We start from the raw sequence: 17,375 nt of genomic DNA, 5'->3' as shown, positions 1-17,375 counted from the left end.
GAAAGGTTGACATCAAATTCACAGTATGGTACCATAGAACACTGCATAGTGTCAGCAGTTTCTAGGATAGCAACTTTCTCAGCGTGCTACTGATTTAAAAAACAATTCAAATGTAACTTTTCTATAAACTTTTTGTTTTTTGTTTGTTGAATCAAGCATTGCTGTATTTGCAGGTCTGTCATAAACATCATCTTAAAAAGATTTTTGGGGGAAGGCACATGAGGTTATACTGAGAGTGATGGAGAAAAGTAGAGTGATGTGCATATGGATAGGAAGAGAGGAGAGAGAAAGAAAAAAAAGAGGAAGAGGTTGAAGGGAGAGAGAGGGGATAAAAAAAGAGAGATTACGGAACAATACATTTAAAAGAGTCTTTATAGCTGGGGCCATTAGAAAGCTGTGAAGTCTTGCAAAAGAAAAATTCAAAGGAGAACGAAAAGAAAAATGTATCACTATCCTTTCACACTGAAAAGGGAACTTTAAGTTATTCTGCCATATGCCATGAGATAAGTGGGAATCAGAGCTGTCTAAAATTACACCAAGCAGAGTGGAAGCCCTTCATGTGACAATCACCGTTGATTTCTAAAACTCTGGCATGAGGCAGACGTGGCTGTAGGGTTGCACTAGACTTCACAAGGCTTCACCAGTACTCACAGACATTCCCGAACCCTTAACATTGGCTTTCTCTTGCAACACGTTCTTGTTGATTTAGTATCAGTTGATGGATTTTTCTGTGTGTGAGAAATATCTGAAGTAGGTGAGACCACGAAACAATGATTATTTCCAGTAAGCCTACATATGGCCATGGGAACCATACTGAGACCAGCTTTGACACTAGACAGTCTGCTTTCTGTTATCAATGTGTTTGCAGGGGTGGATTTGCAGAAGTCTCAGAAGAAGACACTTCTTCTCTTCTTGCAGAAGAAGAACAATAGGAAGAGAAGAGCCTCACCAGAGTTGGAGGGACAGAAAAACATATATATCGCCAAGGAATATAATTATGAATGGAAGGTAAGTAGCGAAAATAAAACACACAGATTTTGTCAGTTTTTGTACTGTACTGTATGTCTTGTGTCACAAACAATGCTGCATTGGCAAAGAAAAGATACCTAATTGATGTAGGATGTATGATGGTAGTACAGTAAACCAACATAGCCAAAATAGGTGTTATAGTTGTGTAGTCTCAGGCAGAGCAGGATGACACTGTCTATCAGTCTTAAGGAAACATACTCCACATCCTAAATTTGGACTGAGAAGTGACAAGTTCAAAGAGTTATGAGGAGAGATGGCAGCAGGAAGGGGGTCTTTGACAGCAGATCTAAAACGAGGCAGGGTCAAAGGGCACAGCTGGCAAAGCTGAGGACAGCACAGAAGTGTGCTCTGGGACTCAGTCACATGGCGCTCACTGCCAAGCAGGCTGGAGACACACATGAATCTACAGACACACACACCCCACACACACACACCACACTCTCACCACACACTGCACCACAGGTCATGAGTCTCTTCTAGGCCTCCAATGTTAACTGAATTCAGCCTAATGATGCTGGTGTGCAGCTAACCCTTAACTACCATGCCAGGGTTTCATTTGAAACTGAGGACTGCTGTGGGTTTTCATCACCACAGCTTGCTTCTCCCCAGCCCGTCTACAAATTGAACTCAACAAATGAGACCATGAGGACGAGAAGGAGAATCTCTCTCACATTGCAACTAATAGTGACAAATGACGCCAGTTGATAGTTACAACGCCATATGTGCTGCTGTTTTTGTAGGGAAGAAAAAAAACATTTGAATCCAACAGTGTTGCCTGCTCATCAAAATTAAGGAATGGATTTTCTGTCAGGCATTAAAAAGACATTACATTCAGGCAGGTCCTAGGCTCATGATCTGACAAGAGGGAGGGGAAACAATGTGCTCTCCTTGGTCACTAATTGCAGTCGGTTCTGAGTCGCTGCCTCTTTTCCCTTGTCAGGAGTGTTAGTGGGATATTTGGAGAGGCTGTTGATGCAGTCAACATAGGCAGGGCTAAATATAAAATGGCTGCCTGTATGCTAATGGAGGATACTGAATAATTCAAGCGTGGATAATAATAAAAAGAAGGGATGAGGGGACCTGTCCCACTATACTACCATGTGTCAGGGCAGGCCACTAATTTGCTGTCAGCCTTCATATTGTGTTTTTATTCCTGTATATCTTTTTTTCTGTTTTTGTTCCTGCAACGAAGAGGAGTAAATATTGTGTCTGTCTTCTTCTTGGTTGTTTGTTATGAGTATGAGGCAGTTGTAGAGTTTGGTGCGCGTTCGCACAGGCAGGCAAGCAGGCAAGCAGGCAGGAGGATGAGGGCTTTTGCAGGCTCTCTGTCAGGTGTAAGATCAACAGAGAGCCCCCGCCCCCCTGCTCTCTCTCCTAGCCCCCCCTTTACAGGCCAGATCAGGCCAACAGAGGGAGGTGAAGGCCAGTTCCAAAGGCACAAAATTGACAGCAGAGTGCAGCCAAATTGGGAGATATTGTTCTCGAACACTCACTCTCTACCTACCTTTCCCCCCCCTTTTCAGCACAGTCTCCTGCTCACCATTTTCCCCCACCCTCCTTTTCTTCACTCAGTATTCTCCTTTCCTTCAGTATGATTAGGGAGAATATGCCAAAAACACATATTTTCACACACCTTTCTTGAAATGATTGCACACAAACACACTAAAAACGCACTTAATGTTGTTCCTTCTGTTACCTGAGCTCTTGCAGCTTTCCTGGTGTGTGTGCCATGTGGATAATGAGATGTGTTTTGGAGTGCTTTGGTGTGTTCTGTAATTAATATAAGGGGTGAGAGGTGTTTTCAAGCATACAAATGCTGACAGTTGACTTTCAGACACACCTCAGGATGTGTTGAATGTAACTGACACGTTACACAGAGACACTTTCATTTGACTTGTTTGTTTGCTTATAATAATCATCCAGTGTGATTTTGTCCTACTTTCTAACACCCACTAGCCAGATCCTGTTCTTCACATGGTTTCAGCAGAATTCCTGTCTTGGGAACAATCTGTCTCTACTCAGCACTGTCCCCAGGTATGCCTTCCATATTTCCTCCTTGTTCATCCGGCCTGTTTGTTTTCCTCTCCATTAATAAAGGTTTTTCTTCCTGGCTTTCCATCTAATTCCCAGCTTTCCACAAGGCATGTTGTGGCCTCTCCCCACCTCCGCTGTTCCACTTCCTTATCCGGAAATTGAGCTGCATTTGGTTCAACAACCCTTATTTCCAATTCAACACTAATGGTGCTGTTCCATTAAAATGGCTTAATGATAATGGAGACCTCATGATTGAGGTAGTGATTACATGTAGATTATATTAGCATGGGGGTAGTGATGATGCTGAGTAATTAATGCCCACAAGAATACTACTCGGAAGATCTGTGCACATTTATGAGTATGTCATGGTTGTAAAGATAATACATTGGTCATTGGCAAGGCTGTGTTAAATCCTGTTATCTAGTTTATACTGTACACAACTTTTCAATTGTATGCTTTATTTCCACTTCATCACTTACAAAACAAGTCATTCACTTTGACATTAAGTTTAAATTGGGGCTTCACCCTGTTAGGAGACAATAACACTGTTAAACAAGCCCTGATATATTATCTCAGTATATACTCATTACAGCCATCTGTTCAAATTGGGGAAAGGTCTTCATGCTTACTCCCTAAATGAGAGATGGGTATGATCCATTATAGGATCTGGGAAGCCCAGTGTTTCTTTAGGGGCGGCTGTCATTATTTTACATTATGCCTCCTCCTGGAGGCATTTCACTGAGATAAAAAAGAAATATGCAAGGCAAGTTGAATATTGGTTCATAATTTAGTAGCGTTGAATCCTGCACTGAGATACATAACATTTTATTATAGATTTTGCTGCGATAATAAAATAAAAGGAATGCACAAAAAGAATGCGATTAACATTTTCCAAAATACCTAATGTTAAATATTAAATAATGCAAGTACTGGGAATATTTGAGAGTAGGTTTTTCCTGTCTGGGAATTTGTATGTGACAGATTGGATGAATGTACATTTACATCTTGGTGGTGTCAGAGTTAAGGCTGTGTTACGGAAAATCTCTCACACAAAACATAATTGCTGAAGAAGAGGAAAAACAGAGATGTTGTGTGGATTAAAAGGAATAGAAATACCAGAGAACCGCCTGGAAAGTATCATAAGGGAAAGTTACTGACATGGACTGATGCAACAAGCACAAAGTGTGTCAGAGACTCTTTGTGCCCGCAACAAAACAGTTTTATTTGTTCAAGTTTGGCGGTATCAAGGCCCCCCTCCTCATCCTTTTATTCTTGCAGTCCTCGTTTTTAGATTTTCAAACAAAATTCATTGTTCCTTTGCTGTGTCTGTTATTTAGTAGGTGCTCTTAGAATTCTGTGGTTCTCAGCTTTTTTGTCAAAGAGTTTTGTTCCTCTGAAACATATTTTTATGGCACTAGCCTAATGAGACCCTCTCACCGTTTCCATGGAGACACATTCACAAAACTGTCAAGTTTAAACTCTTTTTAAAATCTTGTGGCATGTCTTCTGCAACTGTCAGGGACACATTTTCAACACACATCATCTTATCTAAAGTCGTTTCATTCAGACGTTTCATTTCTGGTGAATTCAACCAGCGTATGAACTGTTTTTATTGTTTTCTTTAAATGTATTTCCCTAGCCCCTATGACAGCAAGTACAGAAAACAACCACACCAATACTTCTACAATGACTGAATCCTAACTTAAATGACATCTGATAATATGCTGTCACCCCAATATCAGGAAAGGCTGTTTCTTTGATTTGTGTTGTTTGACCCATACTCAAGAGCCTTGAAGCCACTGGCCTTGAAGCGACGTGTTAAGTGTGACTGAAGAGCAGGAAGAGACCGTTGAAGGACATCAAAGCTGGGGCCAGATTGGGCCATAATGGAAGACAGAGTAGAGACTGTGCTTCAGCCTTTAATGATTGAAGTGTAAAGGCCTGGTCCAGGATCAATCACAGATGAAGATGTATCGATTGTGCAACTGCCCTCCCGGCACGTGAAGCGGATGTTGAATATACTTGACCGTAAGGTGTTCTACAGATTCCCTCAGGTAGACCGCCCCAGGCGTGTTCAAGAGTGATAACTTCCTCGTACCTGCGGTGGTGGCAGGGCTACCCTGTGGCAATCCAGATCACGGCAAACTGGAGAACATGCCAACCATCTGCAGGGAAAACATGATCCTAAACCTCATTCATAATGTCATCTTTTAGTGGATTCCTCACTACCAGTTGTGTTTTTCACCACCCTGTACTTCTTTAAATGTGCACATGGGCACAGTGAACCGTGAGAGACAGACCTTCTCTTCACACTGAACCAGCCGTCAATCAACCAACACGGCTGTGAATGACAGGCCATGCAGAAGCACATTTCAGTGAGATGAGTCGGAGAGACATGGCACTGCTGGCAAAACAATAACGACAGGAGAAAGTCTAGTCCTTGTAGTGCTTTTATTAAACAAGATGTGGACGTAATTGGTTGAAGAAGTCGTGATGGATTTATAGTAATTCATAGGAGTACGTCATACTAACAAAGACTGTGTTTAGATTACGGCAGATAATGTCTGGCCTCTCATGAGATATTACCCACAGCCCATATCCATGTGTCCCTCAACCATTTACAAGAATCGTTTTTCCCATGTGGCCAGGTTACTTGGGGTTAGCAGTTTTTTCTTAGCATGGTGGAAAAAGTCAGAAAAACAAACTACTTTCTGAAGATGTCATGACTTTGAGCGGTGGGCGGTCGGTATGAGAGATGGTTAGTACTAGTAAGCCCCTTGTGCCCTGCTGGGAAGGGACTGCTAGGAGGGAAGGAGGAAGGGGAGGAGGGGTGAGACAGTGGCTGTCCCCCGGCGGAGGGCCGAAGGGCAGGTGAGAGGTGAGGCAGCAAAGCGCGAGGAGAGCGAGGGGTAACGGCTGACTCAGTCTGCCCAGTGCTCAAGATCCCTTACAGCATCCGTGCACACACACTGGTGCGTATTATTCATGCACCCTCTCTCTCACATGCACAACACACACACACAAAAATACTTTAGATACAACTTTATTTACCCTAATAATGCTCAAAAGAGCACATTATAAAGTACTGCCAATTATTAGTTTTTTTTTCTTTTTGTTTCACAAGAATATAATAATAGTAATGAAAGGTATCATAGCGTAGAACTGAACAATTCAGCGTTCAGGTCACACTTGGGTAGAATATTAAAAACTCATATCTCCACACTTGTTAAAGCAATAACGTTTTTGAGGTTGGTATGTATCAAAATGTCAAGGACTGCAAAAAACTCAAAATATCAGAGAAATATCTGACAATGATGACTCAATGATAGTAGAAGTGGCTCCACTCCAAACAGAAGCTCAGCAAGAACATGAAGGGGGAGCCAACATAAAGTGTCTCGGTCAAGACATAGCTATTCAAGACATAAAGAAGCTATTCAAGACATAAAGAAGGATATCAATGACGGACAGAGTTGAGGCTGAGCATCAAACTGGCAATACTGAAGACAACAGAAAAACAAGTCACACCCACCCCTACTCTGCTGAGGAAGACAGAACAAAACATAGGTGTCAGTTTGGACCTTGTCAGTTGTTTAGAAAAAGAAAGCGTTTGGCTAGTTGGGCCATCAACCTTTCCCAAATACAATCGTCATTAAAGAACACACCGTTTACCAGGGTGGTAAATATCCTCATTCCTCACTGCGACACAGAGTGATGAAGGATGTGAGACAAAATGAAACCCTTGATGTAAAACGATAAGAAAGTGATGTTCTTGCCGAATGTTCTTGGAGCTGCGATGCAACGAAAGCTTTTTGATGGGGTGAAGAAGCTAGAGACCTTGAAGATCGACTGAAGATACTTCTTCCCAACTAAGTTACACACAAAGGGCAGACAGCTGATCTTCCACATTTTGTCAGGCAGAGAAATTCATCAGAGATCTTGAAAATGGGAACAAGAGGGGCAGCAGACAAATACAGCTTTTGTGAGCTACAGCATGTGTGGGCTAACCTAGACTATCTACTTGCACTCACAAACCCTCCCGTTAAACCTGACCAAAATGTATTGAACTAATGTTTTATACATGGTATACTTATAAAATATATGCTCACAGGGGAGCTGCCCTGGTCCTCTTGCCGGATCAGTAATGGACACTTGTGTCTTCATGGTTCTGGGAGTGGAATGGAAAGCTGCATTTTCTAGGTTGAATGCGTCTTAACAAGAAGAAATAAATAATTGAAGTGAGAAGACCCAGTGAACATTGTTCTGTGTGTTATAGTCCATAGCAGTTAGAACAAGGGATGTACATGGAAAAGTTTTTCTTCAACGTCTGTTTAAATCATGCAGGTTTCGAGCGTCGCAAACCCATTTTTGAATAGCCCCCATAGCCTATTCCTTCCCTTACTGAAGACACCAAAATATTGTTGTGTGGATGCATCAGTATCGTACATCAGACAGAAGGAAACCCAGAAGGAGACCTAGGGTTAGGTAACCCTAACAGGGAATGTGTGACAGGATTATTTCTTAAGTGCAAGAAAGATTGTCGGTTTACAAGAGAATCTTACAACACAACCTCAAATAAAACATGCAGAAAAGGGACTGTTTCACAGGTATCACACGATGTAATGTAGGCTATTGCTAAGTACAGTTTTGGGTGTGGGCTCTCAGGATTTGGCAAGATGTTTTAACATTTATTAGCTAGACTGGATATTCATAACTATTATCTACTCCATCTTAATTTCATAATGTCACTGGCTCCAGCATCTCCCACTTTTGCAAGACTGGTGGCCTACTCGGCTTAATCTTTAGAAACAGTAAGTCATGCTTAGAAACGACACTTTAGATCAGTTCAGAATGGTTGCAACTGAATACACTGTCTCTGATTAAAATGAATGTGCTCTCAAAATGTTTGTATTTGTTTCAATTGATCCCACTTGCAACTTGTGTATTTTTATGATGATTTAGAATGTTAGTATGACAATACCGATGATGGATGCACATGTCAGGAACCGTATCCAAATGTGTTGCCAGACATCTACTTTAGTGGGCAAAATAGAGTATCTGAATCGACACACCTGGCCTCATTACTGGGGTCATACGCCCATGTTAATCACCATGTCAGACACGTATTTAGTATGTCTGATCTATGGTGCCCTATGTCCAATACAGCATGACTAAACTGCAAAGCTGACTAACTGCATCCGGCAAAACTTTTGCGATACTAACACAGCGTGTATTTCTGCCTATTGTTCTACTGTTCTTTTGTTTTATTTTTTACTTTCTGTACTTTAAACGTGGCAAAAATGTAATACCTTTAAGATTGCAAAAAGAAGTTTGGGGAAAGTTGATGTATAACTTCAAATTGGCAATTTAGAGACTTAAGAAAACTGATTAAAATATACAAAAACCTGACAGGAAACTGAACAGAAAATCTAAATGCTTTGCCTCAGAGTAACACAGACAAAAACATGTTTGTCCTTGAGAATAGTTATTTTATGTTTTTCACTCTTGTTCTATTACTTTTCAGTCAACAGAATAATCCACTGACATTTCAGTTAAGCAAAATGTCAAGGTCATAAGACTTTGTCTTTCTAGATTTACAGATGTACGCATCATCTTTTCAGTCCAGCTGTAACAGTGTCCACTGCTTTTTTTAAATCCCAGAACAGAAGATTAATGAGAGATTCCAGATGAATATGCGTCTAATATTCCCCCTGTCAGAGTGGCTCTGAATTTTTAAATTAGATACAAAGCACAAAGAAATGAAAAAGCGTCTGGGAGTTTTGGGAAACAAAGTATAACAGTAAAGCATTTGCAAATCTGGATTGCAGTCAAAATCACACAAATTAGGGAAGGGTCTAGATGGGGTCTAAATGTAAGTGTTGCAACAACCTGAACATTTACATAATCAAAACAATGGACTTCATTGATGCATGTGAACTCTGTTTCAAAGAGAAAGCTTTAAATAGACTTAACAGCAAATGTTTGTTTAAGGTTCATTTAATGTGATAAAATGTCTTTTTTTAAGTAGCTGAGAGACTCAGATGAGACATTCCTATCACATTCATGATGAACCAATGGGCTGTGATGTCAGGAAAATGTGTATCCAACCATTCAAAATGCATTTCCATCCCAATGTCCATTCAGTCCCATAAGAGGTCAAGTCATGCCCTCTTCACTGTCCCATGAGGTGTTAAAGGCATATTTACCTGAACTGCAGCCCTCTGAGTGCCCTGATCGTTCCCTGCGTCACAAGCAATTCGCCAAGGCCAGCTTTCCCTTTAATTAAAAAGACAAGGTTTACTCAACATTACATCCCCCAAGCGTTCAGCTTACATTTCAATGAGAAGCCTCATTTTTTTTCGCACCTTGCTCCGCAAGGAAAGCATTTACATTTTAAATGGCAGCATAATTATGGTGTACTTTACCACTGACAGGAAATCAGTAGCTGGTTCTCCAGGTGAAACCAAGATTGGATGTAGAGAGCTGATTAGAAGACATTAAGGGACAGATCACCCCTAGAAGCACTGTGTTGTTGAGCTGGGAGAGGAGCCTTCTCTCTGGCATTAAATTTGTCCCACATATTCACATGACCATTGATTCGAGCTGACGCACGTATATACATATATCACCAGCTACAGATGTATTTTCTGTGCAAACAAAGTTTTTCTTCCAAACAGTGCTCCTTCTGCTATGTTTACCTCCACTGTGAAGATTCTTTGTCAGGAGATGAGAGATTACCAGGCGTGTTTCCCCTTCATCTCAGCAGTGAGGTGTTGATGTGGGCTGTGAGGTGTGCTGTAGCCTGAGGCTGCTCTCCTGGTCAGGTGATGACCAGCGATAGCTGTTCCCTTGATGTCAACACCCAGGCTCCTCCCCTTTGTGAGTGCTCATTGTGGCACATGGCCAGGCCACCGTAGAGGGCAAGCGTGTCTCTTTTGCAGCAGGCTTCGGATTTCATCTCAAGATGTCTTTGTGTTTACGAGCAGTGTTGTCTGTGTCTGATCCTCTGACAGGATGCTAGCCATCACCGCAGCACTTGTACCTGAGGACCTGGGAAGTTAGATATGGTATGAGACCTCAATGCAAAGCAGAGTGACTGCTTGTCAATGGGACAGTGGAGTGTTGTAGGGTGCATGTAACTACCGTAGGGTTGATGTGGAAATAATTGCGTATGGGTGTGGAAACAATTGAACTGTTCTCCAGGATAGAACCTGCTACTATCAAGATACCATGGGAAGACTGACACACAGAAAGGACACATCCAGCACTCAGGACACACACAGATCTGCATGTAAACATGAACCTAAGCATGCAGAAACACATTCATAGGAGCCAACCAAGACAGACATACTCGAGGCAATTAAATCAACACTTACTGTAAGCACACACACAAACAAAAAAACATTAAATACCATGTGTTTCCAAGGGACGTTGTGTCCCCTTCGGCGTAATACACAACTACCTGATGAAAATGTCTTTGTTATGGAAATGACACAGGAGGCTTTGTCACCTGTGAGCTCACTAGAATATGCAAGTGGCTCCGAATAAAATTGAGCTGCTTGACTTTGTCAGTATAGATTTTTTTTCTTCTTAGATTTTTATTTTTTTTTCAAGACGAGGTGTGTCGACCACTTGTGTCGTCGTTGCTATGAGCGATCAACAGAAATGTCACTTGACTCAGCAAGCGATGAGATTTGACATATGGCATCAAAGAGTCATTAGACCAGCAGCTGCTGCAGACGGAGCTGAATCTTCTAAGAGCTCCTCCACGACAGGGAGGCCTATTCTCAATTCGGGAAGGGCAAGCAGACGATTTAAAATGCCACCGCTTGTACACATCTGAAAGTGTTTGAGCACTGGAGGAGACACATTTACTGGGTGTGGGTCTACTGTAGTCTTGATGGTTATTCGGAGTCAGATGGCTGAGCGGTGAGGGAGTCGGGCTAGTAATCAGAAGGTTGCTGGATCGATTCCCCGCCGTGCCAAATGACGTTGTGTCCTTGGGAAAGGCACTTCACCCTACTTGCCTCGGGGGGAATGTCCCTGTACTTACTGTAAGTCGCTCTGGATAAGAGCGCCTGCTAAATGACTAAAATGTAAATGTATTCTCTTCTCACAAATAATGGAGAGCACATGGTCTCTAGAATAATAAAATCATGGCCTAGATTTTGGGCATACGTATGAGAATGCTTGCTATCCGGGAAGAAATTGCACTGTTACAAGAACATTGACAGGCACAATACAAAATAGCCATACTTAGCCATAATAGACGTGGCAACATTTTACAAAAACCTTTTTAAAACTACATAATGCATTCAAATGGACTGTGTTTAACAGTAGTCCTTACTTAATAAGTGCAACACATAGCCAGGTGTTGTATCTGTAAGTGTCCATATCCCAATATAATGGGTGCATTTGTGTTTGTGTGTCTATGTGCAAAATGACTACTGGGAAACTGTTGACCTGCAACTTAATTCAGTTTTAGCAACATTTTTATCTCTCGTTCCCTGGGTCCAACACCTCTCTACACGGTCACTGTTGTGATGTATTTCTGGATGAAGGGCCAGCCTCCCAGTTGGTGGTAACAGCATTACAGAGCTTTACCAATCCCAGTGTGGACAGAGACAGGGATTTAGTCTCACCATTAACATTTATCACCAAGAGATTATGTCCTAATGAGGATACACATCATAAATAGCCATACACAAGCAGCTCAGATAACACACTAAGTTGATTGTCAATCGCCCACCCCACACACACACACTCTCTCACACGCACACTCTCTCTGTCTCTCTCACAAACCCCCACACACACATTCTTCTCTCTCTCACACACACACACACACAAACACACGCACACACACACACACACACACACACACACACACACACACCACGCACACATACAAACAATGAGGGTGGTGGTGCAGTGGTGAGGACTGAGGTATGAACATTACTGTGGTTTGATGTATGGCTGCTTTCCCTTTCTTCAGCATTGCAATATGTTTTCATACACTGCATGTTGCGGTGTACCACTCTCAGCTCCAACTGCCTTACAAGGAATCTCTTCTTCTTTATTAAAATCCATAAATTATACCTGACACGAGTAATGGGTAGGAATGTTGTGTGAGGAAAATATTATAATATGATCATTATTAACAATTATTTAAAAGAGTCACTGAGTATGGCATAGCCTAATCTTTAATAGTAGAAATACATTATATTTAACAGCAACGTTTAACAACTTACACCTCACCGACACATCCAGTCCCATGAACCTACTCCCCTAAATTCCTGCAGAAAAAAAGATGCTCCAGAAATCTTATGGAATGACCTTTGAATAACTACAGACTTTTGTTTATCCTGAATGCTTGCCTAGAATTAATGGAGTTTCATCTTTTTAAGGCCAAAAAATGAACACATTTTACAGTAAATACTTGCTATATTACAATAGAATCTACCCACAGCTCCAACCAAAATAATACTTCTGAATTGACAAGGGACAAAGGGATAGCAATTGGCATGATGCAACTTGCCCACAAATATACTTTTTTCTTTGTGTTTACCACTAGGGCTAACTTGAATCCAGGATTTAATCCATTTTAGAGTAAGGCTGTAACTACTCAAATGTGGAAACATGAAGGAGTCTGAAAACATTCTGAAAGCATTGTATGTGTAAATTCTGCAGTCTGATGATCTTTGCTTTCTGATGGGAGCTGGCATTGTGTATTCCAGTATTTCACTTCCCTTTCAACCACTCCAGTAGCCCAAACATGACTGGCTGACTCACGTCTGATGTAAGAGATGTTGAGTCTGCAGGGACACAACAAATTGCCAGCTATTATCTTAAACAACCAGAGAACAATTGTGTATCTCTGAGTTATTTGCGGAGGTCAATTTCTCCACTGGGAATAATACACCCTCTGCTAAATCAATATAGGCAGGTATGTCAATTATTCTTTTTCCGTGGGATTTGTGTGCATTTTGATTTGACTATGACAATTTGGTTTTATTGATCCCATTGAAATCATAGAATTTTTGTTCTGCTTTTCTTGCCCATCCTGATTAATCGTAATACATTTACTAGTAGGGAAAGGGAAGTGGACAAAAATATATAGATAAAGGTGAAGAAGAGGAAGAGACAGGGGGATGGTAGAGAGAAAGAGAGGAATAAAGAGTAAAATCATGCTAAGAGAGGAATATCTTTCGATCTTTTCATACAAAGTTCTATTTTTAGATATTGGTCCTGTGTGTACCTTTCCCTGTGTACTTGAGATTTCTACTTTACCTTATTCCTCCAACACACACACACACAAAGCCCCCCCCTCCACACACACACACACACACACACTTATATTTCTTATCAATTCACTCCAGGGGATTAGAAGCCCTCCATCACTGCCCCACCTATTATGGAGTCTTCAGAGAGCATTCACAGAAGGGGAATGAGAGGAGAGAATCTGCTCCACGCATCATTCTGAAAATTCATAGAGGTCCTCCGGAGGGAAATGAGAGGGATAATTTTTATGTGTCCATGGAGGAGTTCACAGTAATATGTTTCCACTCTATTCTACCTCCCAGTGGTGTTTTGGCGTCATCTTGGACAGTATAGGTGGAGGCTTTCCGTCCTTTTGAAAGCTGGTGACTGCAGATAAAGTCAGTGAATACAAAAAGATTGGGTGCTGGAATTCAAATAAATCTGGACTGCATGCATGTGATTTTTCCAGGGAATCTGAGAATGCAAATGGAAAACCAACAGGAAATTTGGCTTAGGTAGAAACAAAAGAAAGAATTCCTTGTCCAGCACACGTGAATACATTTCCCTGGCGAAGCCACAAACCAATGGTTTTTACATATTCAGGGTATTCTCCACCCCTCAGTCCAGCCTGTATTGCTTAGTGATACATGCGTTTTGACTCCAGGGAACTGAGAGATTACAGGAATTTGGGCCACTATTACTGCCTCATGGAATCTAGTTTTAGTGTCAACACCAAGCTGCATTGAGCTGTTTACAGAGTTGAAATGGAGGAGGTTGGCACTGATGGCCTTGTTGCTACATAACAAGAGCCCTGCTATTAAGGGATGGCTGCTTGGCCAGCTGTCTCCATCTTCAGCCTCAGCCACCAGTTGTGGGCTAGTAATAGGTTTCACTGGGAAGGGGTGATTTTCTTCTTTGATTACATCTGAGTCCGTAAAACCCAGTATTTCTTTTGTTTGTTCAGCTTTTTTTTGGACACTGAAGTTGTTCCTTGAAAACGGCATTTAATTGTGTCATTCAGTTCTCTGCCTGACCGTCTAACTGGATTCCCTGAGGTGAACACTATGGCAGATTCTGGCTGACAGTAGGGCTGTGTCTTCTGTCTGTCTGCTTCCAGTTGTGTGTTTTGCAAGTGACCTTCCGTCAACTTGTGCATGCAGCCATTTCAAAGAAATATGTATTGGAAAGTAGCTGGTGGGAAGGACGAACAAGAGAAGGGACAAGGACCCACACACAAGCACAGAACACTGAGAACAATCCGATACACACACAAAGTGCCCCTAGATTGTGATGAAGACGAAGGGGAAAGAAAGATCCAGAAGTACAATCTGCCCTTAGGGCACAATAACTCACAAGTTGCTTCCCCAGCAAGTCCCAAGATTAGGTCTGAATCACATTTCTCCGCCCGTCATTTCTCCCCAGCACTGATTAGCATGAAGCCTGAGCTCTGGAAACCTACAGCAGACATACACTTATCACCCACCATACCACTGCCAATGTAGAGGGACACAGACAGGCAGACAGACAGAAAGAGAGAGAGGGAGAGAGAAAGAGAGGGAAGAGAGAATAAAAGAGAGAGAGAGCGAAACAGAAGAAGAGGATGAGGATGAGAAGAAGAACTTGGAAAATAACAAAAATACACAACTAAACAATGGAGGCGTTCCCTATAGAATGGTTATGGAATATATGGCTCAAATTGCCTAGTTCAGAAGAACTGAAGGATGAAATTACATGGAAACATGTTTTAGTTTCCTTGAATAGTGTGACCTGCCACTCCTGGACTTGATAGACACAGTCTGGGTGTTTAATTAGCAGGTTCCAGACTGTACACTGTCTGATGCTGACGTTCAGGTGATCCGGAAGCTTCCTGTTTCTGTCATCACTGGCTCTCTTATGTAACCGTATAGTATTTCCGTCCACCCTATATTTACACTTGACAACGTGTCAGAGAGACTAATGGGGGCTTGTCTGTTAGAGTGACATGAACTGAAACAGACGCTTCAGAGCAAACTCAGTAACTTGTGAATCATGACTCATATCTGGACTGTATAACTCCTGTGTGTTCTCTATTTTGATCACAGTTAGACCAAAGGACTCAACGTGACAATTGTCAATCCATTGAAATGGAAATACATTCAAGCAACAACATTTAACATTGTCATCATTGCAGGATGGGAAAAGTCCTCATGCCTCTTTCTTTTTTGCCAAACGCAGTTTTTGTTGTTGCTGACAGTTAAGTCAGTCAGATAAATGACAAGCAAATATCCCTCCTCCTGTATTTTTCTTAGTATTACACTAAGAGAAATACACACAATTGTTATTATTACTCTAATTGTTCTAAGATTTGAATTTATTGTTATGAAATAAATAATTTTCATTCGAGAACTGAAACTTATCCTGCCTTGAAATAAAAGACATGTTGTTTGCTAATTTCAAGCTCCCGATAAATGTGCTTTTACAATTTTCTTTATTAGTTGTGATTATGAAATTATTGACAGCCTTTATGGTTATCAAATGTCAAAGTTGCTAGTTAATACATCAGTTTACATCCCCAATCAATTTCTTTCTTTTCTCCCATTTCGATAAATGAAGCATGGCCTTCCTCTAAGGAAAAAGGAAGATTCTAACTACTGGGTGGAACCTGTTTCACTGCATCAGGGTTAACAGCTTTCACACAATAAGACTCGGACACTTTAATGAATGCACAGAGAACTTTTCTAGATGGCAAACACAAGTCTTGAGTTAATAATTAATGATGCATTTGGTGGCATGTGTCCCTGGTTTTAGCCTGTGCCTGAATTAAATATTCACACAGGGAACACAAACACTCAAATACGACTGTGGAAGTTCAGTCGATGATGATGAAGCGGTGAGGAAATATGTCTATGTGTGTGTGCATGTGTGTGTGCGATGTGTGTGTATACGTGTGCATGCATTTGTTAGTGCCTGCATGGTGGGACATGGGGCCTTTTATAGCCCAGGCCATTTCCTTAGTTTGACTCATGAACCAGAATCACTAAGGGCTGCAATGAGATCATTATCCCTGTTTTTGTTGCTGCTTTTGTACAGTTCTCCAACGTCCAGAGGAATTAGAGAAGAAAAAAGGACCTGCTACTGAATATTTAGCAGATTTAATCTAATTGACGTCACTTTTATGACGTCTTTATTGTTTTTTAATGGCCCCTATCTGTCACCATGTACGTTATTCATGTCTGGGGTCAAGATTAGGAGGTACACACTTTCTTCATCAAAGGATGCACACCTCTATTATAGAGATGTCCTACAATTAAGGCTCAATCAGTTAAGGTCATCTTATTCACTGGAGTTTTGAAAAGAATTGTATAAAAACACAAGTGCGTGGGTTTTCCTATTTGTTTTCTGTTAACTATCAGACCAGCTCGACAGTGTTCACCTCTACGGCACGACTTGTGAGGATAACTCTAAAACCGTCTAATGGTATCCACTTTTCCTTCATAGTTCTTTGTATAATGGATTTTCAGGAGCAGTAAGAATGAGATAATGTAGATGAAGGTGGTGAGTGAAGAGGACCCAGGCATATCTCAGTGCCATTGTTCAATTGAAACAGAGCTGGGTTATCTGCCACTATTCTGGGATTTTCTTAAGAGGCTATTAGCACCCCCATGCCAGAAAAAACACAATTATTTCTGCTGAAATCTGTAGTCAGGAAGCTTATCGGCCCCGGGCATGGTTTGAATAGGGACTTTGGTGTAGCACAGATAAATCTATTATGCCTTCTAATCCCTCAAACTCCCTGCACTAACATACAAATACACGTCTTTGAGTCATGAGCAAACAGTAGGCCAGGATCCCAAGCCAGCATTTAGCGGCTTCTCGCTCTGTCTGAGTGAGGATTTCTGGAGAATATCAGATCTCGGTGGAAGTTGGAACCTGTGAGAGAAGATCATCTGTCACAGGCAGGTGGTGTCTGTGGGCTCCACTTGTGGAAAATCTGTTTTATTTTGTGAGGGTTATAAAACATCCCCTGGTTCTGTGATGTCACGTGAAGTTTGTTTTGAGTCAGAAAAGATGCAGAGCTT

This window comes from Hypomesus transpacificus, chromosome 8 (assembly GCF_021917145.1).
Source record: "Hypomesus transpacificus isolate Combined female chromosome 8, fHypTra1, whole genome shotgun sequence".
NCBI lineage: Eukaryota > Metazoa > Chordata > Actinopteri > Osmeriformes > Osmeridae > Hypomesus > Hypomesus transpacificus.
The sequence above is the reverse complement of the archived record's forward strand: the minus strand, read 5'-3'. Positions refer to the sequence as shown.